At 45.1% G+C, this 27,227-nt stretch overlaps 1 long non-coding RNA gene across 2 annotated transcripts in view; it reads left to right on the top strand.

Moving 5' to 3' along the window:
- Nucleotides 1–16,397: 16,397 nt before the first annotated feature.
- Nucleotides 16,398–27,227, top strand: part of LOC113929149 — a 178,107-nt gene continuing 167,277 nt past the window's right edge. For both annotated transcript variants that reach the window (XR_004820092.1, XR_003522119.2), the window contains exons 1-2: nt 16,398–16,440; nt 21,013–21,195. This is a non-coding gene — a long non-coding RNA (uncharacterized LOC113929149). The remainder of the gene's footprint in view (nt 16,441–21,012; nt 21,196–27,227) is intronic.

Raw genomic sequence — 27,227 nt, 5'->3', positions numbered from 1 at the left:
AGGGGGTGAAGCCCTCAAGAACCTTAGGCTGGGGTTTTGGGAGAGATCCTGATGGGGAATCAGCCAAGGCTGGGCTGAGGAGGGAGGCTGCTGAGGAAGGTGTGGGGTCGGAGAGACGTGAGCTAAGGAGGGCAGCAGTGGGGAAAGAGGTTTGATTGAGTGTTGGTATAGCCTGTGAATTAGATCCCCTTTGAGCTTCTAGAAGTTTGGAATTATTTTTCTGGAAAGATTGGGAAGACTTTGAATTATTTTTGTTCTCTGGAGCACACTTTGTAAAATGTGCTATCAGTCACTGGAGCAATACAATAAAAACAGTAACTCCCAGTTTAGACTGAGGCCAGCAATGCTATTGGAAAATATCCTCAAGATGAAATGTAAGTCTAATCATGCTGCTTTTGGGTTTCCATTTGCACCCGAAGTGAAATCCCATCTTGGACTTCTGGTCTCTGCCAGAACTGTGAGACAATCAATTTCTGTAGTTTTAAGCCACCCAGGTCGAGGTACTTCGTCACGGCAGCCATGGGAGACGCATACACACAGCACCTTCTTCCTTTCCTTCGTATTGTTCATGGTGACTTAATTTCACATCACAGGCTTGGCGCTCTGTTTATTCTCTACTTCCAGCTCGCCCTCAACACTGCACGACACTGTCAGATCCAGGTCCGTTCCGTTCCCCTCTGTAATCTGCAGTGTCCAGCGCAGTATGTGACACATGGCAGATGCTGGAGAGACATTTATTGAATGGATGAAAAGAAGTAGCCCACCTCGTTTAGAATTGTTGACGAAAGCGCCACCTTCTTGGAGCACCTCAGGCCCACCGAGGGTGGGAAGTATGCTTCTCGAGGGCTTGACGTCACCTGCAGATGTCAGGTGACAAAAGGACTGCTGCTAGGGGCTGCAAGGGGTAGAACCATTCCCTCTGAACTTGAGCCTGCTTGTACTTTTCCTTGCTAGTCCTTTCTTTATGGAAAGGGAGACAGCTTCCCGTGGTCCCTGTCCAAATGACCTCAGACGGCAGTGTGAGACGGGGATAGCCCAGCTCTGAGCCTGGAGGTGAAGTGCAGGAGGCCTGGGCGCATCACGTTTCAGCAGGGGTCATTGCCAAAGAAAACACATTCTTTGAAGAGAAGGGTAATTGTTGAAGGCTTTGTCTAATGTGAAGGCAGAGGGGATGGACCATTTGAACTGGTTTAGTATTCATGATAATATATGGTTCAGGACTCAGTAAAAGGGTATAATTCTATTGAGGGATTCCACTGAGCTCATAAACCACGGGAGTGTGGCTCGTCAGCAGAATGCAGAGATTGGGTTACCACGGAGCTTGTTAACAGGGACCGCTCAGGGCTGTTGATCACTCCGGAGAAAGGATTATCATGGGGCTCTTTTGGACTGTATGCCTAGAAAAATCAGTGCCCAAATAATTTAGTTAAATTGTGTGTGTGTCTGTGGTCCCAAAGGATACCAAGGATCACAGTGGAACAAATGGTTTCATTACGTGGTATTTGTTAATGAAATTTATGTACGAAAATTTTTGTCTCTAAAGATGCCATGAATGAGAAAGTGGTTGTTTCCTGAACTGTGGGTGAAATAGCCTTTACCTTTACTCGGGAATCATGACAGTAAATAGGAAAGTGGCGTGGTATTAGGGTAATAGGGAATAGTGGGGCCCAGGGTCAATAAGTTGAATGTCTGGCTTCAGCCTGGGGTTTGCTAAACAAGACATGTCTGAAGGCCTTGATTACGTGTTTATCTTTTCTGTAGACCAGGAGTTCACAAACTACAGCCCTTGGGTCAAATCTGGCCTGCCACTTGTTTTTGTAAATAAAGTTTAATTAGAGCGCAACCACGCCCATTTGCTTATGTACCATCTATGTTTGCTCTTGAGCTACAGTGGCAGAGCTGAGCCGTTGCACAGGAGGACAAATGACCTTCAAAGCCCCAAATATTTATCACCTGTCCTTTTACAGAAAAAGTTTGCCCAATTCTTGCACTAGCCTGTGAGCTGCTAGGGGGCATCTTGGCACATATTCTAAATTCAGTAATTACTTGTTTATTTTGAGGAGGAGATTTTACATTTTCCAAGGCAGGTACAGTGGGTTGTTTACCCAACAGCCATTCCCTCTTCTTTGCTAACAGGGGCAGCCATGGACTTTGGGGGTGGCAGATGGACTTCTCCCCAGCCCCCAGAGGGTGAACTTTGCTTAGTTCAAGCTAACTGTGGTTATTCCCTCCTCCTGCTAGTTCTGTGGTTTAGACACAGGCTTGTGATGGGATTGTGGCCAATGAGATGTGATGTGGGGAAGGGCTGATTTCCCCACGATGGAAGTCTGCTGGAGGTTTCTGAGAAGGTAGGTTTAGGGGATGGTTTCACACTCTTCAAAAGGGGCCCAAGGAGTGCTGTCTTCCCTTCTTTTGCCTCTGGACCTTGTTGAAGGAGGATGGTGCTTGCAGCAGCTGTCACATCTTGGGACAAGCCAAGGCCAAAAGCCAAAGGTGAGGATTGCAGCGTGAAAATAGAGCGTGGGTTCTCAGTGACATAATGACAACCAAATTAACCAATCCAGGATCTGTCCTACTGTGTGTGTGTGTGTGTGTGTCCGTGTGTGTTCAAATGTCTTTTTTGCTTATTCACTTTTAATTGGGTTGATTTAAAAACTTGCATGCTAAATAATTAGAAATGTTATGTCGTTGGATCTGCCTACTCTTTTTTTGGGCTTTCTAACTTTCATGTCTGTTTACTAGGAAGGTGTTCTATAGATTTTATGAAAATGTTCTTTGGATGTTGTTTTATTTTTTATTTAGAACCTTACTCCATCAGGAATTCATTTTTTTATATGGTATGAAGTTAGGGTTTTTCATTTTTCTTCTAGATGGAGAAATAAATTTTTTTGAGCGCATAGTAGTGAGTGAATCCAATGTACTTACAGAATTTTCATAAAGACGGTATGTTATTTTCTACACTGGAAACCGATATGGCAAGACTGGTTTCTCATAGATACCTTCTTAGAAAACGGCTAACCTAATGGATGCTTTTTAAGGGTGATACTGCTGTAACTAGAGTGTTTGCTATTTCCCAACAAAGAACTTAAAGTAACTTGAAGATCTTTGCCAGGAGTTATCAATTTTAAGACAAACCATATCATGTAAGGGAAACGCCAGCCCTGCTAAGTATATCTAATCTGGCCCATCCCAAGGACAGATACTGGGTTATTTCCTGGCCCTGATTAGGAATGTTGAAAGAAAAAAAAAAGTGAAAATTTATCAGCATCTTGCACTAACTTGAAGGAAACCGTTTGATTTTGAACTGCAGAAGTTCCTCGTATCTGAAGATAATTGGTACTGGGAAACAACCTTTCAAGTATATCTTGCCATATACACGACCAAAGATTAGTATCAAGAATGTAAAAAGAATACCTGCAAATCAACAAGAAAAGAAAATAGAAACGTGGGCAAAAGATGTGAATGGATATTTTTCAGAAGAGGGAGCACAACAAGCTAATACATTTATGAACTCTTGCTTGTATGGTTAGGGTCAGGAAAATTCAGATCAAGATCTCAGTGAGATTCCCCTATCATGCCCATTTAATTGGGAAAAATGTACCATACATTTAACCAAATTTAGTTTACAATTGCAACTGTGCACTAACTCTTAGAATATGCAAATTAGTTTACAATTGTAACTGTGCACTAACTCTTAGAATATGCGAAGTGAGGGTCAAATGTTGATTTTTGGGGGATATAATGTTTTTAGGACCATAAGATGTGTAATTTAAAAAAAAATTGTAAGATATCACTAGTCCATAAGAGTCATCTTATAACAAGAATCGATGTTGGCAAAAATATCTGAGGACATCGAGTTCTGATGTTTAAATCATTCTTTTAAAAACTTCTTATTTTAGCATCATCCCTGCGTACTTTTCCTTTTGAGTTATAACCAGGCTAACTTTGGCCAGATCCTCTTTTGCCAACAGCCCCACGTTTGGTTTAAGCAGCTCTCCACCATCACTCTTCTGGAATTCATGACTTCTTGCATCTTCATTGGTGTTGTCTTGCAATCTGTTGGCAATGAAATCATGTGGCATTGTAGAGCCTTTGCAGCTTCTCTGGGACACTGACGAAGATGTTGACTTATGATTGATGAGATTGGGAAGATGTGAGAACGTTGGCAGCTGGAGTGGCTTGCAGTTGCTTTTGTCTCTCCAGTAATCATTTTCCCCTTTTTGGAAATAGCACCCTGATTTTCATGGGGAGACTTACTCTCTTCCAGCTCTCAGTCCATATGGTTTGACGGAGGCTGCTCCCACCTCCAACTCCAGGGATGGGCATGTGCCCCAGGTCTGGCCAGTCTGAGCACTGACATTGCTCTGGGTCACATTGATTGGTTTAGGGATGGGCATATGACTGAAACCAGGCCAATGAAATTCCACTCAGTGGCTTTTGATGGAACCCTTGGAAAAGAGTGTGTTCCTTTCTCCTGGGGCTGCTGAGCTGCTGGAGTATAAGCCTGGATGTACTGCGACCACTTTGCTGTCACTAGGGGAAAGCAGATCAGAGAACAGAGCCAACAAATAGCAGCATGCTGTCACAGAGGGAGATAGTTTCTTCTTGACATTTTTTGGAGCTTGGAGAGGTTTTTGTTTCTATTTTTCACATCAGTTGTGTGAGTTGGATTTCTTTCACTGGCCCTCAAAAGAGGCTGGTGGATGGACAGGATGGCAGGTTTCAGACTCGAGCACGCACGTCTTAGTCCTAGGCCACTGCATTCTCCACCACACTTGGATGCTTCCCCCAGACTCACTTGTTCAGTTTGCATAGCTTCTGGATTTTTGGTCTAGTGAGAAGTGATGTTATCACATGTGGAAGAAATTGCCATCTCTGCTGATGGAACCCAGCCCACGTCAGCCTACCAGTTATCGGGGAAACATTTGTTCCATGGAAGGATGGACCATACTTTACTCACCCTCAGCAGGCTCGTACAGTACCTTCAGAATGAAACGGCATTGTAGAGAGTAACTGGGAACCAGAGCCAGCAGGGAAAAGTGTAGGCCCTTGAAGAGGGTTAGAAGAACCGCTGTGTGGGTCCCACTTCAGCTCTAATGCACTCAGTAAGAAGAAGGGAAACATGATGGGGCTTTCTTTCTCTTCTTCCTGTCTTACCAGATTCCGTGCCACTAAACATGGCCAAAAATGGTAGTTGCAGGTTTGGGAGGAAAATAAGCAATTTGATGGGGCGCCTGGATGACTCAGTCAGTTAAGCATCTGCCTTTCGCTCAGGTCATGATCCCAGGGTGCCTGGGACTGAGCCCCACAGTTGGGCTTCGTGCTCATCAGGGAGGGGAGTCTGCTTTTTCCTTTTCCTCTGCCCCCCCCCCCCGTTTGTACTCTCTTTATCTCTGTCTCTCTCTCTCTCACATGCTCACTCTCACTCTCTCTCAAATAAATAAAATACGTACATACATACATAAGTAAAATATTTAAAAAATAAGCAGTTTGACAAAATACCAAGAGCTTCTTTCATGCAAAGTGCTGAAGGGTAAAGGATATGACACTAGGGTGTATGTATCAGTCAGGTTAGGCTAGGTTTTGCTGCAGTAACAAAGAATCCCTCAATCCCAGCAGCTTTTAGTAGCAAAGTTTTCTTTCTTTCTCACGCTACACGTCCACTGTGGGTTGGCAAGGGTACCCAGGCTGCTAGAGCAGCCACCGCCTCCATTACGGCCAGTCACCCTTCCAGATGGGAAAAGATAAATGGCATGTGTCACTTCTCACTCAACTCACGGGCCAGAACTAGGCTCTTCCCAACAGTAAGGGGACCAGAAAGTACACTCCTCCTGTGAGTTATAAGAGGAGAACTGGAAATATTTGGTGACTAGCACTCATGATGTCCATGGTAGGTAAGTTCTAGCCTTGTGTTTGGTGGAGGGAGGAATAAAAAGGGCACCAGTCCTGTGGGGGCAGGAAGAAAGGTGAGGGTGGGGATGCTGGGGTGGGATGAACAGGCCTCAGGGTCCTTTGAGTGTGGGATACAGTCTGCTGAACCTTACGTTACCATTTGTTGCTTATAAATACAGCATTTCACACCTCACTCCAGACTGGACTGAATTAGAATCTGCATTTTAACAAGATCCCCAGGCAGTTTGTATGCACACATTTTGAAAAGTCTGCCATGGACAACAAATGAGAGTATTTTAGGTGGCATATGGACATATTTTGTCTTGGTAATTATTAAATACCTACTTTTTTTTAAATTTTATTTATTTATGTGACAGAGAGAGAGAGAGACAGCCAGAGCAGGAACACAAGCAGGGGGAGTGGGAGAGGGAGAAGCAGGCTTCCCGCTGAGCAGGGAGCCCCACATGAGGCTGGATCCCAGGACCCTGGGATCACGACCCGAGCCAAAGGCAGATGCTTAACAATTGAGCCACCCAGGCGCCCCCCTATTTGTTTTCATAATATTTGATAGTTATTTGTTTTATTACAGTCTTTCCACATCTTCACCCCAGCCATCCCTCGTCCCATATTTCCTGCCTCCCCCCGACTCCCTGTCTGCTTGCAGAGTCACCTGTGACCAGCCTCTAGAAGTCACAGGTAGGAGGTGACAGGACAGAGACACACCTGGGGTCTGCTCATGGAGAGGGAAATGGCCATTCAAGTTCAAACTATCTGGGTAGGAGGGGGAGTTATCTGGAAATATTAGGCCTAATAAATATTAGGATCCTTAATCATTCAGCTGGTTTCCTCATTTTCCCAGGTACTGTGTATGCATATGCGTATATAGCCTAAGAATTCTCTCTGTTGAAGGTTATCAGACTAACATAGAAAATCTCAAATGAGAACAATGATGTTCAAAATAGTCTTCTGCTAGTTTCCCATTTTAAGCTGATCCATTAGAGACCGTGTCTTTCTGAGTCCTTAATGGTAGGTGATGGTGGCTTTATAAGGTGATGCCTTTTTTATTATCTTGAACGTGGTAGTGCCCCCCCCCCCAGTATCCATGTTCTAATCCCCAAAACCTGTGACTAGGTTACATTACATGGCAAAAATGACTGCAGGTGTGATTGAGAATCTTGAGACAGGAAGATGATCCTGCATCATCCAGATGGGCCCAGGGTAAACACAAGAGTCTCATAAGAGGGAGGCAAGTGTCACAGGCAGAGAGGAGATGTGATGGTGGAAACAGATAGTGCTTTAATGGGCTTCATCAAGAGTTGTAGGAAGCCTCTAGAAGCTGGAAAAGACAAGGAAACAGATTTTCCCCTAGAGCCTCGAGAAGAAACAAAGACTTGATGACACCTTGATTTTAGCCACATAAGACTCATTTCGGACTTCTGACTTCCAGAATTTCTGGATAAGAAATTTGCATTGTGTTAAGCCACTAAATTTGTGGCGCTTTGTCATAGCGGAAGAAGAGGAAGCCGGTCTACCTCACCCCCACTGCAGGGGCCGAGGAGTTTGCAGATTCCAGCGGCCCGTGGGGACAACCACAGGGCCACCTTCTCAATGGAGACCCCCAGCTGGCCATTATCCCATGAGCTGGGCTCCCACCCCCACCCCCACCAAATAACCTGTGCAGTCAAGTGCTCCTCACGAGGAAAACTCACTTGAGTACATATGCCCATTTTAATGCTGTGGATGCCCATCTGCGTGCTGGACAAGCTGGACCAAAAGATACCTCCTTTCCGAAGATCCTATTAGCAAAAAAAATATAACCTTTTAAATCACTCGCACAGTAATGTCCAAACATGATGAGCTGCCCTGGTGGAGGCGGGGCAGGGCAGGGGTGTGTGTGTGTGTCCATCTTCCTGCCCCAAATCTAAGTAGGATTTTGTGCATTTAGGGAGAAGAATGCATGGTGGCTTCCTCAGAATTCCCCCAATTCTCCTCGTCCCATTTTGCACTTTATTTTTAAATTTTAACAATGTTTTTTTGTGTGTGTTTTCCCGTGGACCCAGAGGCTGAAGGTCATTTATTTCCTGCTTTCCAACAATAGTATTAGATTCATATGAAATTAACTCACACATCCTACTTTTGTTTCTTGAAGTAGACCAAGCAAAATGGTGTGCTGGGGCTTTTTCCACACAGAGATCCAAGTTTGTTTTCCCACTGCATCCCTCTCAGCTGTGTGACTTTGAGGAAGTCACCCTACTGCTCAGAGCCTTGTTTCCTCATCTATAAGACAAGAGTGACAGTTCCAAATTCTAAGGGTTGCTGTGAGGATTTAGTGAAGGACGTGATGTAGAGAAAGCACCCACATCTGTGTTCAACTGACGCTGCTCAGTAAATAAGAACTATGATGGCACTTTCCTCCTGAATTACATGTGAGCTCATCTTACCATTTTGACTTGGGAGATAGGACATTTTGTGAGATTTCCTCCTGGATTCCCAGGCACTGTGGTATCTTACTGTGCTGCCCCTGCCCCTCTACTCTCCTTGTGTCCCGTGGTAGGCATTGTTGGTTGAGTACCCAGCATTTACTCCTCCTTTCTCCACTGCAACAGAACTGGTTTTCTGGTTTCCACTTCTCCCTGGAGGAAAATCTGAACCCCCTCTCCCCCCACCTCAAGGGCTCAGTTGACCTAGGATGATTCCCAATAATGGGTTTAGGGATTGGATTTGAGCCAGTGATCATGTGGCATTGCCCTAGCAACAGTTATTGGGTCAGGATGGGTGTGTAGCCAAAGCTGGAGCGAGGTAAGGCATCCTCTCTCTCTCCCCTGCTATGTAACAGGTTCATTTGCTGCAGGCTGCCATGGAGGAAGCCAGCACGAGGTGCAGTCAACATGTGGAGGAGAGTTAAGTCCAGAGACCCACAGAGAAGTTTAGATAGAGCCCTGATCATACCACCCCCGAAGGCCACCCTGTCTCTTGACTCCCTGTTACAAGAGATAGTGTGTCTTCTGAACTGTTGAAATCAGTTTGCCTCAGGGTCGAGCTAGAGGACTCTCCATGGAAAAATTTTCTCCTCTATGTAAGTGGGCAGTTGCTGTACAAAAACACTATTGTCCACATTGATCCAAGCCTAAAGAGTTTCCTTTAAGGGGTCAGGGCAGGGCTGACAACTACAAGTCTAGGTGAATTTAACAAAAAGATCCAGACTAAGGATTATGCTTTCTCCTCGCCAAGGTAAGAAGTCCATTGAAGATGGGATGATAACAGATCCTCAGAGAGCTTCAGTGGGAAGTGAAGTGAGACACTAATTTATCCCTTTTTACCTCTCTGAGAAGCAGCATGGCTTGGTGGGAAGAATCATTCAGAATCCAGACTTTGATTTGAGTCTGGATCCTGACTCCCCCACTCCCTAGCTAGGTACCTTTGGACAAGTCACTCATTTTCTCTGATTTACCATTTATTGAATGTCTTTGAATGTTTTCTGTGTGCTGTTCTAGGTGCTTTCTGTGGATTAGCTTACTTTATCTTCCTGCCCACAGAGTGGGTATGTTTAACCAATAGGGAAATGGGCTCAGAGAAATGAATAACTCACCCAGAATCACAGAGCAGCAAGCAGCAGTGCTGGGATTTGAATCCAGACAGTGGGGTACCAGAGACACATGGTCAGACCCAACCACCACATTGTACTCCCACCAAGCTTTGGAGAAGTAGGAGTGGCTGGTCACATCTAGGCAGGAAGCTGAGGGCAAGTGACAGGGAGGCTCCAGTTCCCAAAGCTCCAACATTCTTTTATTTTATTATTATTATTTTTAAAAGATTATTTATTTGAGAGAGAGAGAGAAAGAGCACATGAGCTGGGGGAGGGTCAGAGGGAGAAGCAGACTCCCCATTGAGTGGGGAGCCCAGTGTGGGGCTCGATTCCAGGACCTTGAGATCACAACCTGAGCTGAAGTCAGATGCTTAACTGACTGAGCCACCCAGGCACCCCTCCATCCTTTTATTTTTAACTTACTTCTGTAGACATCCCCAACGCTAGGAAGATTTGCTTTCAGCTTTCCATTTTATAGCATGGCACATGTGCTTGTGACCTCCTAAGTCAGGCATGGCAGGGACACAGAAAGCTGAGCTTCCCTGCAGTGACACTTCTGCAGTTCCATTAACACCCTTAAGTGAGACCTGTGCACACTCAGCAACAGAAAACTCCCCCTGAGAGGCCCCCGGTGAGGCCGAGAGACCAAGCTCTCTCTTTAGAGGCTCCGGGTTCCCATGCATCTCATGTGCCTGATCAATCTCAAGCACCATTCTACCCTCCTGCTCCAGAGCCGACCACGGCCTGCCAACCCACGCTGCAGACCGGCACACTGAGTCCCACCCTTCCCAGGGAAGCCCCAGCCAAGTCAACACCTCTAACTGGAAAATGAGACCTATAGATGCTGGGCCCACCCTCACCAGATGCCAGCCAATCATTTCCATCTAATAAGCGGGAGGGGTGATAGAGGTCTGCCTTCCTCATACTGTGTAAGGAGGACTATATGTGTGAGAACACTTGGTAGACGAGAAGGCGTTCTAGGAATGTGACGGTTGCATGACTAGTAGTAATGTGGCCAATTCAGATTCCTTCTCATTTTCATGCATCTTGGAAAAGGGCAACAGAAAGGCCACCAGATCTGCATGACACAGCAGATCACAATGGTAAAGGTACAGGCCCTGGGGTCCCACTGAGTTAGGTGTTTGGCACTTACCAGCTGAGTGATATTGGGACATCCCCGAGGCTCAGGTGCTCAGCTTCCTTGTGTGGAAAAGGGAGTGGTGATGCCCATGTCATGCTTGTGAGGATCCATTTGGACTTAAAGTTCTGTTTGAACATCTGTTTTGCCTGAGCCATCACCAGTCACTACCTCTTGTTCTAGAAGCAACATCTTGATTTCCCTCTGGGGTACATCCCTACTGCATGCAGTCTTAGTGGGGTTGCCACTCAGAGTGCACTGGCCTCCCCTTGTTGACGGTGCACCCCAAACCCAGTTGCACCATAGCCTGCCTGAAACCTGTGTGACGAGAAGACAGGAAGCGTGGGAGCTGAAGAGGCTGTGATTTGATCGTGCCACCGACAGCCCTGGAGCTGACCTCATTTCCACTGGGAGCCCTGCTTCATCTGCTCTTCCTCTCATTCTGGGAGCTCCCCTGGAGTCTTCCAGTATCCCCCATTTTTGCTTGTTGGTTGGAGTGGATTTCTGTTGCTGACCTCCTGAGCACCCTACCTACCTGTCTGAACGCTTCATACAAGAACTTAGCAGGTACATACCTCACACATAACAAATGGTAGCTCTAGATTCAGCAGACTGAGTCACACACTCACGGGACCCTGAGGCCTGTTCATCCCACCCCAGCATCCCTCACCCTCACCTTTCTTTCCTCCTTCATATGATTGGTGCTCTTTTTATTCCCCTTCTACATGTTATTCACACCCCCTTAAAGACAAGGCCCAAGGCCCAGAACTTACCTACTATGGGCATTATGAGTGCTGCTCACAAATGTTTTTAGTTCTCTACCTTCTAACAAATGGCACGATTGCACTTTCTGGTCTTCTTATGGTTGGGTGGGGCCTAGTTCTGGCAAATGAGTTTTGATTGGAAGTGATGTGTGTCATTTAACTGCCTGGATGTGACCCCCCCCCCCCCCCCCGAGTTTTAATGCCCTCTGGGATGCTGACCAACTATATTCGAGACAGTGGCTGGGTACCCTTGGCAACCCATAGTGGATGTGGAACGTGAGAAAGAAATAAACCTTTTTGATAGACATTGGGGAGGGTATGTGCTATGGTGAGCGCTGTGAATTGTGCAAGACTGTTGAATCACAGATCTGTACTTCTGAAACAAATAACACAACATATTTTAAGAAAAAAGAAAAAGAAGAAGATAACAGGAGAGGAAGAAAAGGGGAGTATGTCAGAGGGGGAGACGAACCATGAGAGATGATGGACTCTGAAAAACAAACTGAGGGTTATAGAGGGGAGGGGGGTAGGGGGATGGGTTAGCCTGGTGATGGGTATTGAGGAGGGCACGTTCTGCATGGAGCACTGGGTGTTATGAACAAACAATGAATCATGGAACACTGCACCAAAAACTAATGATGTAATATATGGTGATTAACATAACAATAAAAAACCACTGGGATTTACGGATTCTTTGTTACTGCAGCAGAACCTAGCCTAACCTGACTAATACATATGCCCACTTTTCCTTTCAGCACTTTGCATGTGGGAAACACATTGGTAAGTGTTTGTCAAATTGCTTATTTTCCTCCTTAAATCTATAAACACCATATTGGCATTCTTTTTTTTTTTTTAGATTTTATTTATTTATTTTTGGAGAGAGAGAGATAGCATGAGCACAAGTGGTGGGGGGCGGGGAGGGGCAGAGGGAGAGGAAGAGGGAGAGAAGCAGACTCCCTCTTGAACACAGAGCTCGATGTGGGGCTCGATCTCACAACCCTGAGATTATTATGACCTGAGCCAAAATCAAGAGTCAGACACTTAACCAACTGAGCCACTCAGGCGCCCCCATATTAGCATTCTTATATCATTTTTGACCATATTCAGTGACATTGAATTTGATAAAAGAGGAAGGAGAGAAAGAAAGCCCAATCCTGTTTCCTTGCTTCTTACTTTGAGTCATGAGGATGTACACCACACTTCAGGAATCACTGCAGTAGGATCATGAAGATGATGGGGTTCTCAGGCATAGACGTTCATCCCGTCATTCTAGTGGGGACTCATTTAGCCAACATGTACTGACCTAGAACTCTGGGTTGGGTGCTGTACTGAGTGTAAGCAGGTAAGCAGTGTAAGAAGATGTGAGTGGGAAAACCAACAATCTCAGCTCAGCACTCCTCTGGGCATAAGTCACATGGCCCGGGAATAGAGAGGTATGAATGACTAACCCCAGTTCTGGAGACTCAGGTGACATTTGACTTGAGTCCTTTAAAGACAGCAGGACTTACCTGGGCCAGAAATAGCTTTGGAGCAATGCCAAGGACACCAGCATGTTAGTGGGGAGATTTCTTGGCTTCCAGTTCCCTATGTGCAGTAGATAATGAACTCCCTTGAATCATGGTGTTCGGAAAATATATGTGCACCGGGCAGGTCATTTCTTCCGGCACTTTTTTTTGTTGAGGGATGGAGATATGGGCAGGGGAGGAAGCAAGTTTTGATCCAAGTATTTAGAAAAGAGCAGGACTTGATCTAACACAATGCCAAAAGGCCCCGGGAGCCTCTAAAGCCAGATTTTCCCCCCAGTGCTTGGAGGAAACTAGCAGCCTGAGGAGCCAAGGGGGTGTCAGCCTGGACTTGGGGGTGAAGAGTACGCGAGATGGAGAGGCTTGGGCATTGCCACGGTGTCGGGTTTCAGGCAGAGTTGAGCCACATGGCCACATCACATCAGAGTTGCTGTTTTAACAGAATGCTTCAAGAGACTGACGGATCATAGGAGTGAAGGTTTTGTGTCCAGAGGGGAGGCCCCTCTAACTTTGGCAGATCTGGGGACAGCCCTGCAATAAACCAGTTTACTTGAAAGAAAATATACCCTTCCCTCATCTTGTGCACAATAAGCCTGAAGTTTTTCAATAAGATGAAGCTAACACCCTTTAGTGATACCAGTGCCAGTAAACGTATGGAAATGTGCTCAACCTTGTCAATAATCAGGGAAATGAAGAGCTGTGATTCATGCTTGTGCCATTACATTGAATTCTTGAGTTTGTGCAGGATCTGTTGAGACATAGGCTGTGTTCTTTCCTGCTGGACTGGAACCTGAGAGGATATAGGCTGATGTTGTGGCAGCCATCCTGCCACCATGAGGGGAGAGCTTATCTGAGAATGGAGCCACACCAGAGGAAGGAGAGATTAGAGATGGAGAAAGAGACTAGGGCCTGCCAGAGCCATTGAGTCTCTGTACCTGAGGCCAGGACTCCCCTAGACTTTTCAGTTATGTGAATTAAGTTTGCGCTAAGATTTTCTATCTTTGGTAAAAATTCTAGCTGACATGAGCATAGTGATGGAGGGAGAAAGGCTCATGATATCCCTCACTTACCGAGTGTTTACTACACGCTTGTTCTAAGCATTTCGTGTGTCTTATTTCATTTAATCCCCCCAACAAGGCTCTGAAGTAAGGCACTCTAATTCTCATTTTACAGGATGCAAGGAAACTGAGGCATATATAGCTAAAAGCTCACCCAAGATCCCGTGGCCAAGCTTGGAGCTAGGCATAGGCAGTCTGACTCGAGAGTCCATATTCTTAACCACATCCTCACTGGAACCCTTGAACACAAGTCAGGAAGGTTTGGTGCTTTTTCTGGGATTGACTGAGGCTGGCTTTGCCTGCAGGTTTGTGTATGTGAGCTCCGCAAGTGGGATCCTGGACATTCAGTCTGCGAGGAAAACCCCCAAGATGTTTTCAAATCCATTGTCTTTCTCCATTTAGAAGCTGCTGCTGATTTTCCATCATGCAGTACAATGACATGGGATTGATTTGGTAATTAAATGTTTGTTGCTGGGAATGAATAAATTGTCCTTCATCACTAGGAGATTCTGTCATCTCACTTTGAAGTTGGAGAAGAAGCAAGATGCCTGCTTGTTTGTTGTGGCATTCACGTCCACTTTGTAACTTCGTGTAATATATGCTGACAGTATTTCTCCATTTGTATTCTCTGGGAAGATGTTATTTACTGTCCCTGATGGTAGAGGAAAAAAAAATTAGGTCATTGCATCACATATCTTTCTTAAACCATCCTAACATGTGCTTCATTAGGCAGAGATGCATTTTCTGAAGAAGAGAAAACTGATCCTGTCTTTTTTCTGTTCTAACCCAAATTTTCTCAAGACTGCTGTGTTCCCAAATATTTGCAGGTAGCATCCTGAAATAGTGTCAGATATGTTTCTTACTCTTTTATGAAGTGTGTGACCTGCAGTCTCTGGTTCAGCTGTAACATCATCATATTTTAGAAAGTTCTGAAGTTGTTTGACCCCTGAAGCATTGATTCTGTGCAGCAATTCTGCCTCTTGTCATTGGAGGCCATCTCCAAGATGTCCAGGCAGGTAGCCTGCCCCCTCCCCCCTTGGAACATCTTCGACATGGTCAGGTTCACACTGCATGCCGCACATAGCCTGGGCGGACAGACTTGTGCAGATGAAGTCTTTTGAAAGCTGCCATGTGCTATACTGGTGTTTTGTAGATGACACTTTATAAAAAGAGTCGCTGGTCCACCTTGTTACTACCAAATTACATCAACGTAGAGTTAAACTGCTGATTTTTTTGTTTTGGTTTGGGGGAAATAATTTGAAATAATTTACTTAAAAAATACATAGGACATTAGAATGTCCATTTTTGACTCTTATTGTACCCTAAAATAGTGTAAAACTTTCATCACTTCTGAAAAAAATCATGTTGCATGAAGATCAGTCATTAAAGTCCCTTTGGAATCCCACGCAACATTTATTCTCAAAATATTTTACTCAGGGCAGGGAGACACTGAGTGAGCATGTATATGTAGGTTTTTGCATCCAACAGATTGGGGTCAAATCCAAGGGCCTTACTTAGTAGCTGTGGGACTTTGGGCAAAATACTCCATGTCCTGAACCTGTTTCCCTCCTCCATAAAATGAAGAAAATAGTATTTCTGTGCAAGGGATGATGAATAATATGAATATCTGAGACATAAGAGGTACTCATTGAGTGGGAGCTGATTTAATTATTGCCCTCACTTGTGGCTTCTTCCCCTAGGTGAGATTTCCATAGGAACTTAAATATCGACATTACACTTAAGATGGGGAAGCAGGAGTAAAAGGTAGTGTGATGCCCATGTATACTTTGTGCTAAGCAATACTTCATGAAAATTAGGACTCAGAAGCAAGACACAGTGGAAGGATGTTGGAAGCAATCACTTGCTTCCAGAAAGATCCCTCCTTAAGCTGTAAACTTTCCCGATTTATTTAAAACGAGAGTGCGTTTTCATGCCACTTTCGGGAATGTGTTTCAGACATCTGGGGTCTGTTCTCCAGGACATTGTCCTGGACCTAGAAGATCCTGGGCTTCTCTTGAAAAGCAGATTTAAGGTAGAAGCCAGGACATTACTGGTTCATAGGAGGAGACAGAAGAACAGAAGGGGTCTAGAGGGGAGAAGGAAGAGAAGTAGGCCTGGAGGAGGGGCAGCCTTGGAAAGCAGGGCGTCTCTGAAGGAGACCCTGGAGGAGAATCTGTAGAGGGGCGGGAGAGGGAGAGGGGAGGCCAGGAGAGAGGGGGCCCTATGGCTGTGTGAGAAAGGCCACAAACAAATGGTTAAAACATTGCTTACTTTGATTATATCATGAAAAAACGGCAGTGGCCAGAGCTGCCTGGATTAGGAAGAAAGGGTGTAATTCCATCTTGGGGCTTCTGGTGAGTTGAGCTTGTGGTTCTGTGGTTTATGATGTCACCAGAACCCCTGGCTGGAATTACAGCCTTTTAATTTACAACTTGGTGAGTGGGGAGGCTGAGGGTCCATCATGCCTGCTGGAAATGTGGTGAGGACCTAAGGGTCGAGGTTGGCGTGGGAGGTCAAGTTCTGGAGGCTGGCCCCTTCTGCCCTTAGCGGGTCGTCTTGGTTAAGCCACTTTTTCTGTTCTGTCCTCTCTTTCTTCTCTCCCCGTCTTCCCATCCTTCCCTCCTCATTTCCCCACATTGCACAGCTTGATTTTTCCCATGATTTATTTTATAAAAAACCCAAGCTAGCCAGATTTCCTCTGGCCTTCCTGCTCATTAAGCTCACAGTTCAAACCTTTCCATCTTAAAACACACCCAAGAAAGGCTCAAATGTGACATCTCTGACTTTTGGAGGAAGAGTCCTACTGTGAATTGGGTGGCTCACTTCTGTCTTTTGTTCTGCCTCCAACCTCCCACTTTACCGTACATGTCAAGGTCAGGAAGTGATGGTTTAGCCTCAACAGAGTGACTGCTTGTGGCCTCCTCAAGTATGGCAGCATGCTGGTACCTCAGTGCCTTCGGTTTTCCTTGTTCCTCAGTCTCCATTTATCCTTCAACCTGTAACAAAAGTTATCTGAATATTTCTTACTGGCAGGACATGCAACGGTGAGATCTGGGGATGTAACAGAAGGTAAGATAGAGGTGATGGCTGTTCTCATGAAGGCTCCACCGGCCCGCCTGACATGGCCATTTCGGGGTTGCAGAAGCCTCAGTCAGAGTTAGTATGTCTCAACCCTTGTCTCCAAATCTGCTCCTCCTCAAGTGTTCCCCATTCAGCTTCTGCCACTGTCATTGCCTAGGTGCTCAAGCCGTTGATCTAGGAGTGTCCTGCCTGATGTCTCCTTTTCCCTCCTCCCCAACCTCCGGTCCATCAGCTAGTCTTGTCTATGGTATCTCCAAAAGAGAACTAACTATTCGGGATCACTTTTCTCCACCTCGCTGAGATCATTGTATTCTACCAGCTCTTAACAATTACCACAGCACCCGAGTGGCACCTCCCACTTTTTTATTGTTCTTTCTAACCCAAGAGTTCTCAAAGTGGGGTCCCCTGGACCAGGAATAGCCTCATCACCAGGGAACTGTTAGAAATGCATCTTCATGGGCCTCCCCCAACCTATTGCATCAGAATCTCCGGCGGTGGGGCCCAGCAATCTTGAGTTTAGCAAACACCCCAGGTTATTTTGATACACGCTCACGTTTCAGAGCATCTTCTGTCCACTCGCCAACCAGGCAAGGCACTCAGAGCTTTTTATGCATTCTCTTATTTACTCTCATTTTACGGGTGAAGGGACTGAGGTCTGATCTTGGAGAGTAAATTGGGCTGTATCACTTCCGAGCTGAAGACCCTGCCAGAGCTTCCCACTACCCTTTTCCACAGCCTGTAAGATGCTATCCCATCTGACCTTGGCCTCTCTCCCCACTCTCCGCTTGAGGAATACTTTTCCTTGGACTCACTTGCTTTAAGACATTCTAATCTTTCAGTTTCAGGAACACACAGTTCCCTTTTCAGCCTCAGGGCCTTTGCACATACTGTTCCCTATGACTGGAACACTCCCTGTCCTATTACTTTACATGGATAGCACCTTCACTTCATCATTCAGGCCCAGCAAAAATGTCACCTCCTCAGAAAGACTGTACCTGGCTGTCTTAAAATAGGTTTCTCTGGTTTCTCCATTCTGTTCCTTATATGTCTCTATACAGCACACACAGTTAGTAATAACTTTATTCATTCATTCATTTTTTTTTTTTTTTTTTTTTTTTTTTTTTTTTTTTTGGGTCTCCACCGGTAGGTGAGGTCTTTGGGGGTAGGAGCTATGTCTGTTCACCATGGAATTCCTGGTACCTACCATAGTCCCAGAAATATGGCATGGAACAAATGAATGAATGAATGAACGAACAAACAAACAAAAGTAGTCTGGATTATTTTGTTTTGTCAACAAAAGCCTTACTTGTCCTTAAGATCTCAGGCCAAATACTACCTTCTCCAGGGAGCCTTTCCTCATTGCCCTCATGAAATGAACTCTGTGTTTTTCTAGGGTTCTGGAAGGCAACATTATGGCACTCATTTCCTTGCGGGGCAGCGGGGGCAGTGGGAAGGCAAGAGTGTGGGCTTTGAGGCACAGAGACCTGAGTCCATAAAACGGCCGGTGTCACTTTCTGGCTGCTTGCCATCTTGTCTCTCTGAGTTCTCTCACATGTAAGATGGAGAGTCTCTTGTGAGGATGAGGATAGTGTGCCCAATACGGAGCAGGCCCTTGAGAAGTGGTGGCGGGTACTGTTTTAGAGCTATTTATTCATATAACTCTCTCTCAAGAAAGAATGAGAGAAGGAGCTCCTGGAATACTGGCCTCTGCCTTGTTACCCGTGCTGGTTGAGGGTGGAGGCAGCGTGAGTCCTCTGCCCGCCCCTCCCCATGCACACCCAGAGCATGGTTTTGGTGGTCAGCCGGCCGGAGGACAGTGAGAGGGTTGTCTGTGTCTGTGGGTGAGCCCGGCCTATGACTCACAGGCAGAGGGAACACAACTGGTTTCAAAAGCAAGCTAGACCTATTTACTGATGGCCCCCTCCAATGAACATCACAAATAGATGCGCCCAAAACGCAAAGAAAACCATGGGATCCTAGCTTGAGCCGAGTGTCCCATTTGCTACAAGATGCCACCAAGTTGTTTTGCAACACCACTTGGAAAGGGGGCTTCTTTTCCACCCAAAACTTCTTCCTCGCAGCCCTTGCCCTCAGCTGCGTGGGTGGCAGGGAAGGCAGGAGACCCTGGGTTCCTGGTAGGACACCGGGTATCTGCCCTATCCTCAATTGGAGATGAGTAAAGTCCGCTTTTCTCTCGCCAAGAATCCTGGCCTCACGGTAGATGCCAGTGACTGCCAGTGCATTCTCCCTCCTGTAGCCTGCTTTCTTCCATGGAGCTTCCTGAGCTGCTCTGCCCAGTGCTGACCTCCACCCGTGGCAGCCGTCATCTTGTGCTGTGTTCAGCTGCAGGGGGCGTGTGGAGGTCTTGGCTTCTTCTCGGGGCAGGACTCTGCCATTGGTCAGCTGCCCAAGTGCTCCCTGGCCGCAGCACACATTTGTGGAACTTCTGCCTCTAGGCCCCCCCACCGAGTGTCTACCAGTGTCTCCCACATTTGATGCTTTTGGATCTTACCTTCATGATTTCTGCCATAGTATGTTTACAACTGATATTGTTACTTCATATTTTTCTCCGAATCTGCTCACTGTTTAATATCGATAGACATTTTACATGGAAAATTTATACCTCTATCATGGATAGAAAACCAGTGTCAATTGCCATTAAATAATAATAATAATACAACAAAGGTAAAATCACTTCATTTCAGCTAAATCTTTCTGCCTGCCCGAGATTTGAGCTTTCTCTCTGTTTAGAGGGAGAACAGCAAGTTTGAGAGATGTGTTAAAGTCGTATTCGCATTAAACTGTAACCTTTTCCTTGATACAGAAAATTTGAAAGAGAATTGAGAACAAAGTCATTCCTTGACTTAATGTTATTTAAGGCTATGTGTGGGTACCACGCAAACCATTTTAGGTATAGTGATTTTAGTCAACAATACTGTATTCTATACTTCAAAATTCCCAAGACACTAGATCTCAGGTGTTCTTACCACAATAGAGAAATGACAGTTATGTGACCTGACAGAGACGTTAACTAAAGCTACAGTGGTAATCATATTGCAGTATAATAATGTGCCAAATCACCATGTTGTATATCTAAATGTGTACAATATTGTATGTAAATTATATCTAAGAAGGTCCCTAATGCTTACATAGCGAAGGCACTAGGTGTTTTGCAGAGATTAACTCACTCTGTTTTTTTTACAACAACCCTATGATGTTGTATTATAATTATCCCCACTTCACAGATTAGGAAATTGAGGCATCGAGAGGCTAACTTGCCTCTTCATAAAGCTTGTGAGGACTAGTGGAGGCAGAATTGGAACCTAGCTGTCTGATTCTAGAAGTCGTGATCTCAAGTGCTAGTCTCTGCGGCCTTTTGAAGCGGTCATTTGTCCCAATATTTTGGGAGGTGCCGGCTCTGTGAAAGGCTGCAGACAGTGAGGTCTTATCCTGAGCAAGGTGGGTCTGGCGTAGGCGGAGCTGCGTCGTCCTGGGGCTGGGAGCTGTAGTGCTGTTTAGGTCTGTTCTCTTCATTGAGTGCCTGCTGTGGGCGTGGCACTGTGTTGGGCACTGGGGTTGTGGACACAAGTGCACCCCAGGCCTTGCTCTCATGGAACTCCAGCCAGGGGGGTGGGGGGGAGACATGTAAATGGCACGGAAACAGCCGCATGATGGAGTTCTATTACAGAGGGGACACTAGGGTAAGATGGGCTGTAGGTACTTCCCTCGGGTTGGGAGGTAGGGAGGCAGGTGGGGTTTGGAAAATGCCTCCTGAAATGAAGAAGGTCGCAAAGGTTGTGCAGAACACAGGAAAAGCTTGAGAAAAGGGCTAGGCCTGACCAGCTGGGTATGGGGAGGGCAACCTGCTTCTCGACTCCCTTGAAGAGTGTAAGCCGGTCTCTGAAAATCCCGGGCAGCACTGCAGGGAGGGAATTGTGCTGACTCTTCTTTGTCACTGATTTTTTCAAAGGACACAGATCTGGGATTTGTGCATGGTGACCAGTGAAGCCCTCTGGCTCAACAGAGAAAACATGGAGGCTTTGGTCCCCCGCCGTTCCCCAAAGAACCACAGATCACTGCAGCCTCTGTACCGCTGTCACAGCCTGTGACTCTGAGGTGTAGGTTTGGCCATGCTGGAGAGGTAATTTTCGGGGTAAGTTTGTTTATTTGAAACCCCACGCTGGCAATTGGGTCCGGTTTTTATGTGAGGATTTTGTGTTCTGCATATAAGGAAGTACTGCTCGTTAGCTACTACGAATGTGCCCAAAACCTCTCTCTCCAGAATAAACTCGTGCTTTGCAGATGAAATGAAACATACTGGGGCCACACTCAGAATAGAACGTCCTTGGCTGGGCGTTGTAATCCCTGGTGAGCCGCCGACAAGAACCCTAGAGTGGGAACCGCCACACTCCATACTTGGAGCTCCTTACCGAAGGCAGGAGGCTTCAGCATGCGGAGCTGAAGGGCCGTGATGAATGGCAGGCTGCGAACATTTTTGGGGAGATGCAAATGCTCCCTGGACTATTTCAAGGATGCACATACTCTCGGGCAGCATTTGATAAGTGGCGGTGGAGGGCTAGTTTTGGCACCAGTGGGGAGGAAAAATAGTCACAATTCAGACCTTCTAACCAGAGCAGCTTTGGTTGTATCTCTGTGGAAAATGGATATTGTTTGGGAATATAGCAGAGGGAGGTGGGAAACTGGACCACCTCTAATGCCCTGAAGGACACTGGCTGTGTTGCCTAACCTTTCAAGATAACCGTGTCCTTTTTTTTCTGTCTTGTGAAATGAGGTGAGGCCATTTGGGAAGCTTTCAGGTCACTTTCAGATTTTAAGACCATTGATTATCTGGGGATGGTAAGTAGGAATTTGCTGAGGTTGTTTTCCTCTGTGTATTGGGCAGGTTCTTTAGCTGCAAGTTAAAGAAATACTCTGGGAATTTATCAGCAAGGCACTGAGTGCACTCACAGGATTGAAAGCAAAGCTGAGTGCCTGAGTCATGCAAGGAGGGGAGCCAGGGTGATGTTGGGGATCTGGGGAGCTGAGCTGAGATGCTGTCTCCTGAGGCTTCAGTGATAAGTCCATCAAACCTAACCTTTTGGGGTCTTGTATTATTCTACTCTATCCTCAAAATTCCTGAGTGATAGAGGGCCTAATTGACCTATCTTGGGTCCAGTATTCACTCCTTGGGCAAGGGAACACAGGGTGCCTGGAATCACAGACCCATCAAGACTGTATGCAATGGGGGGTGGCCTGGAGGTGGGTGGAGGCAAGAGGAGAAGGGTAACTGTCCAAAAGGAAAGTGCACTGTTACCAAAAAAAGGGGGCATAGATACTGATGGGCCAAAAATAACAATTTCCATTACTCTGACATAATGGATGAAAAGGAGGTAATTTGGACTGTTACCATGCCTATTTTTAAGGTCATATTGAGCAAGGCAACTGCTCTTCTCAGCCCGATCCTGTCACACATTGGCTTACGTATTCCACCTGGCTGTGTAGAGACAAGCGTTTCTACGTGTGGGCCCAGGAGTTGGCCATGGCAGGATCTTGGCTCTTGTGCCGTTTGTCCAGTCCGTTGATGAACAGAACTGAACACACAGGAGTAAGTGGGCCTGAAATGACCACAGTGGTAATAGTGGGGTGTGTGTATTTGCAGTTTTGGGGTCATAACCACGATTGTTTGTACATGTTCCTTGGACCAGAAGGCACAAAAGGAAGAGGAGGGATATGAGGGGAATTGATAGCGACCCCGAGGCCCTTGGTTTACTTTTATTCCTTTGCCCTCTTGAGTTTAGGTGAGCTTGGGTTAGGGAAGCAAATTATATTGTTAAATTTCCACTAAATACTGTTCTTACCATGTACTAACCGTGCAGAAACAGCTTTGAGCAGCATTTTCCAAAGCTGTTCTATGGGATCTAGGCTTTGAGAGTCTCAAAACAAACAAACAAACAAACAAACACAAAACCCCAAACCCAAAAAACAAACAAACAAAAAAACCCCAAAAGGAATGTTTTATCGTCAAATAAGCTTGGAATATATTGCAGATTATATTATCTTTTGGGTATTCATGGTATGCATTGGCATTGATAAGTCCTGCAGCATACAAGCCTGTTTAGTTTAGTCTAATTTGGGATTTCCCAAACGTTCTTGACCATGCAACATTTTAAAATAACACCTATTACTAGGTAACATCTTTGGCTTTGAGGAATGCTCACAGTGCTCTTGTACTTCCATTGATCAGGAACATGTGAGGTCACTGGTCACCTCTTCATCTTCTTGGCACTTAGAGATTTCTATACAGTGACTTCAGAGACCATGTTTACTTATATTTGATAATTCCAAAGCAAGCCTGGGGCCTCAAAGCATACTTACATGTTGCTCCAGATTTTCTGACAATGTTCATTTACCCTCCCACCAAATGTTTGTCAGATGCCAAGGTACTGTGTTCTGGGAGGCACAGTTGGAAGCAGAGAGATGAATAATGGATGGGCGCCTCCTTAAAGGGCCTCTGGGCTCACAGGGCAAGAGTGCATGCAAACAAATCACAAAAAAGAGGTAAGATGAATAACAGTAAAAAGATGCTCTAAGCCAGCTTCGGGAGGGGCTTGGTGTCTTATGTGCATGCTAAGACACAAATTAGGTACATTGTACCTAAGGCCCAGCAACTCTGCTCTATGGGTCTTATGTTCCCTTTTTACAGTTAGGAGAACTGAGGTTTAGAGAGGTCTGTCTCTTGCCTGATAACATACTATCTGTGAATGACGGAGGCATTTTGGTTTCTCTCTGACTCTGAAGCCCAGGGTTTTCCCAAACACCTGCCCTGCTGCCATTTACTGATCAGATTACCCAAATCCCAAAGCCAGGTCATTTCAGAGACTGTCAAATATTAGAGTGGGCTCAACGATTTAAATGAGTATTGTCTCAGAAAACCTGAGCCGTGATCCTTGTTACTGGTGGGAATTGAGAAGAGGGCAACTTTCCCCTCTAAAAAAAATGATTTCTAATTGTGTGACCCGTTCAGAAATGCACTCATAAAGAATAAAAATACTGCTGCGGACAAGCTAAAGTACAGCTGCCAATCCTGGCCTCCTCTCCTCCAAAGGTAAACCTTGTGATCAATATGGGATGTATTCCTCCAAACCTTTCTCTGTGTATTACTGTATGTACAAATGGATATAATAATGGGAAATATTCTACTGAGTGAATTATCCTGCCTTTTTTTTTTCACTTAACAGTATATTTGGAGCTCTTTCTGTGCTAGAACACATAGCTATATCACTTTTTTTTTTTAACAACTTTTCCTTTTAAAGCAGTAACTTTTTTAAAAAAAAGATTTATTTGAGAGAGAGAGAGAGAGAGAGAGACAAATGGACCATGCAAGCAAGGGGAGGGGCAGAGGGAGAGACAGTCCTCAAGCAAACTCCCCACTGAGCACGGAGCCCTACCCAGGGCTCGGTCCCAGGACCCTGAGATCATGACCTGAACCGAAACTAAGAATCAGCTGCTTAACTATCTGAGCCACCCAGGCGCCCCCAAAGCAATAACTTATTTTGAAATATAAAAGTTGCATGAATAATATGGATAGTTCAAAGAATCTTCAAATACCTTTTAATATTTTGCCCTATCTGTATGTGTGTATGTATATAATGTATATACACACATATTAGGTATATAATGTGGTTTTCTTTTCTGAATCATTTGAGAGTAAGCAGTGTACATTATACTCCTTTCCCCCTAAATACTTCACTATATATTTCCTAAGAGTAGAGATATTCTCCTAAATAGCCATAGTGGTTATCAACGTCTCTAATATTGATATGCTGCTTTTATGCAGTCTACCATCTATATTCTATTTTTTGTCAATTAATTTTCCATTTTTTGTCAATAATGTCCTTTGTAATATTTCTCCCTGCAATCTAGGCTGCCATCTAGGATCGGATATTGTTCTTAGTCATCATGTCTTTTTGTTCTTTTGTTAAGATGGAACATTTTTTTACAGTCTTTCTTTGTATTTTATGATATTGACACTTTTGAAGAATACAGGCACTTTTTATGGAATGGACTGTTTCTTATTTGGGGTTTTCTGATGTTCTCTTATGATTAGATTGAGTAGATGCAAGGCTTGCATTTTCAGCCAGAATATTATAGGGGTGATGAGTCCTTCTCAGGATGCCACATCGGCTCACACAGTGTCTGCCTGCCCCTTGTTGGTGATGCTCATTTTGATCACCTGGTCAAGGTGTTGTCTGATTTGTATCCTATGAAGTTACTGTTTTTTTTCCCCTTGAAACTAATATGCATTCTGTTGGAAGACACTTAAGACTATGCAAGTAGCCTGCTCCTCATCAGTATTTCTCCCCAGATTTAGCATCCATTGATGATGCTCACCTGAGCCAAATCTTTATTAAGATGGTTGCAAAATGATGATTATCCAGCTGTAACAATCCCTCCACATATATCAGTGGGGTTGGCATTCTGCTGTAAGCCAGGGCCCTTCTCGCCCCCCTCTGTATTTGTTTACCGATTTACTGTGGACTCATGGGTTCTAATTTTTTATGGTCTGTAATTTGTTATTATCCTTAATTATTTTGGTGCTCAAATTGCCTCCCATTTGCCCAGTGGAAGTCCCTTCCTGTGTCCTTGTGACATGTACTCATCAGTTTTTGAATACTTTTTTATTCTGGCATTACAAAATGTTCCCGGCTCATCTTGTACCTACCCCTGTCTCAGCCCCAGAATCAGCCATTTCTCCAAGGAGCTCTGATTTCTTTTAATAGGGAATGGTATCAGAGACCACAATCTGCACACTAACATGCTCATTGCTATGGAGCTTCTATCTCCTCTATTCTTTTTAACTACTGCCTGGTATTTCATAGAATGGCTTCATAGTAGTTTGTTTATCTATTGCCCTATTGATGGGTGTTTAGGTTGCTTCCAGTTTGTCCCTATTTCAAGCAACTCTCAATGAAGAGTCTTGTTAGTACTCTTTGTGCATTTATATACGGAGTATCTCTCCCAGGGGTAAGAGTGACGAGAAGTGGAATTGCTTGCTTGTAAGGTGTGCATGTTTACCATTTTACTACATGCAGCCAATTTATTCTCCACAGTGGCCCTGCCAGTGTAATGCCCAATAAACAGGATATGAAAGTCATTATTTTTCCACACCCTTTCTGATATTTGGTATTGCTCAACATTTTGTTTTTACACAATTTCAGTGGTGCAAAGTGTTGTCGTATTGTCTTACAATGTTCATTTTCCTGATTGTGAGGGCGGGCATCTTTCATGTGCTGACTGGCCATTTGTCTTCTCTTTGGAGGAAATAGAGAAAGCTTTATGAGGGATATAACAGTTGAGCCAGACCTCACTAGATGAGAAGGCTTTTAGGAGGTAGGCAAGACAGAGAAGCTGTTTCAGACGTAGGAAACAACAGAGCAAACCACAGAGTAGTTAGGGCCAACTGGTCGTAGACTTTGGATCCCCCACTTTCCTGGGGTGGGGCCTGCTATTTCATCCCAGCGCCGCCTGGTTCATGGTCATCCCTATGACAAGCTTTGGAAGAGATGGGAGGGCAGCTCCCTGGCCTTCTATTTTAAGGTCATTTTAGAATTCACACACACCTTCCTTGTCTGAGTGAAATTTAACTGGGGCTGAGGTAGCCAGATGTTTTTCTTAGGTGGTGAAACCAAAATCAGATCAAGTGAGGGCACAGCTGATGGACAAAAGAATATAGGCTAAATGATCTGTGGTGGGAAACAGATTGATGGTTCAGTGACATCAAGCAAATCAAAGTCTACCCAGAAATGACAGGTGGCAACCCAACACAATGTGCGTGTAGGATCAGGACTAAATGAAAGGCTAGCTTTTCATTGTGGCCCAGTGGTCAGAGGCTTGGAGGAAAAGCAAGAGAGGGTTGAAGAAAGAACATCTTATTGTGATCATTTTGCAGTCTGTTCGTATATCAGATCATTACGTTATATACCTTAAACTGATACCTTCTTATATGTCAGTTATGACTCAATAAAGCTGGACCAAAAAACTTAAAAAAAAAAGAGAGAGAAAGAACAATGACGGTGTTCTGCCAAGAGATGGGTGCAGGGTAATTTAATAAGGGATAGGCAAGACCTTTCATAGAAAGAGGGACCTCTGTGAGAGAAAGGGAAAGAAGAAGGGCTTTCATCTGGA

Source organism: Zalophus californianus, chromosome 5 (assembly GCF_009762305.2).
Source record: "Zalophus californianus isolate mZalCal1 chromosome 5, mZalCal1.pri.v2, whole genome shotgun sequence".
NCBI classification, from domain to species: Eukaryota; Metazoa; Chordata; class Mammalia; order Carnivora; family Otariidae; genus Zalophus; species Zalophus californianus.
The sequence above is the reverse complement of the archived record's forward strand: the minus strand, read 5'-3'. Positions and strand labels throughout refer to the sequence as shown.